The sequence below is a fragment of the Solanum tuberosum genome, unplaced genomic scaffold (assembly GCF_000226075.1).
Source record: "Solanum tuberosum cultivar DM 1-3 516 R44 unplaced genomic scaffold, SolTub_3.0 scf00702, whole genome shotgun sequence".
In the NCBI taxonomy this organism is placed as follows: Eukaryota; Viridiplantae; Streptophyta; class Magnoliopsida; order Solanales; family Solanaceae; genus Solanum; species Solanum tuberosum.
In genome coordinates this window covers 32,669-34,308 of record NW_006239616.1, presented here as the reverse complement: position 1 = coordinate 34,308, position 1,640 = coordinate 32,669, and positions in this window count along the sequence as shown.

The following is a 1,640-nucleotide window of genomic DNA, read 5'->3' as shown; positions in this document are numbered from 1 at the left end:
TGAGGCACTTTATGGGAGGGGATGTAGATCACCCATAGGATGGTTTGAGGGGGGAGATGTGAAACCTTTGGGGGTTGATTTAGTGAAGGATGCTCAAGATAAGGTCAGGGGTATTCAACCTAAGCTTCTAGCAGCTCAGAGTATACAAAAGAAGTATGCGGATCATAAAGTAAGAGACATGACGTTTCAAACCGGTAAGAATGTTCTTTTTATGGTATCACCCATGAAAGGGGTGATGAGATTTGGCAAGAAGGGCAAGCTAGTCCGCGATACATTGATCTCTTTGAGGTTTTCGAATGTGTAGGACCGGTAGCGTATAGATTGGCTTTACCCCCTAATCTATCGGGTGTTCACCCGGTATTTATGTGTCCATGTTGAAGATATATCATGGTGATGGGGATTACATCATTAAATGGGACTCAATTGTGTCAGGCAAATACCTTCAATATGAGGAGGAACCACTTGCAATTCTTGATCGTGATGTGCACAAGTTGAGGACCAAAGAGACTAAGTCTGTGAAGGTTCAATGGAAGCATCGTCCAGTTGAGGAAGCTACTTGGGAGACCGAGAGGGACATGCGAGACAAGTATCCTCAATTGTTCATCGATTCAGGTACTACTTCATTCCTTCCTTAGCCTATTTTTCCTAAATTTTGTCACTCGGGGACGAGTGATGGGTAAATTGATATCTATTGTAACGACAGGGTTCCGTCGTTATAGAAAAGCCAACGGGGAAAATTTTTGGGTCGGAAAACGTTTTCATAGTAACTTGAAATTTTCCAACCTACTCCATATTTGGACTAAATCAGAGTCATTAAGATGTAGAAAAATCTGGTAACAATTGGGTGATCTATTTATGATTTTGATTGCATGGGTAGTTAGATAAGTCATTAAGGAACCAGTGCGACTTTACGGAATTGAATTCGGGTGAGTAGAACTCACGGAATCAGTCATAGCGCGAACGGTATTCTCTGAGTGTCGTTGGTTAAAGGTGTGTTGTGAAGTCTTGGAATTATTAAAATAGCTCATTGGTTCCGTACAAGCCACTGGGGCGGGATTTCTGCCACCAGGGCGGGGCCGCTGTAGCGGGGTGAGGACCGCTGTGGTGGGTTCGACGCGACTGAAGGTCGTAAATAAACCCCAAAACATCTTTATTCTACACTTTTCAATTTTTAGAGCTAAGGAACGAACCCCAGGCGACTCTTGACAATTTTCCACCATTCTTGAGGTCAAAGGTAAGCTTTTCACTCCCCGAATCCATTTTTCAATCCAAACGTAATAGAATGGGTAATTATCGATGGGGAAGGATTTTGATCTAGATTCTATGGTGGAAAAAGCCCTAGTTTGGATACTTGAGATCATGGGTGTGATCTAGGGTTCATAGAATTGTTAGCGATTCGGATAATTAGTGATTGTTTATTGATTCCCGTGTTATTATGATTGTTTGTAGACCAAGAACAAGCGGAACGAATCCGGAAAGGGAAGGATCAAGTTTCTTAGGGTTTCAATCTTGTTTCGAGGTATGTGATGGTTGTGTGATGTATGCTTGTTCTTCCTTCATTATGATACATATATGTATATGAATGTTGCATTATTGATCACACTTGTTGTAAATGAGATAGATGAATAACTATATGCCAT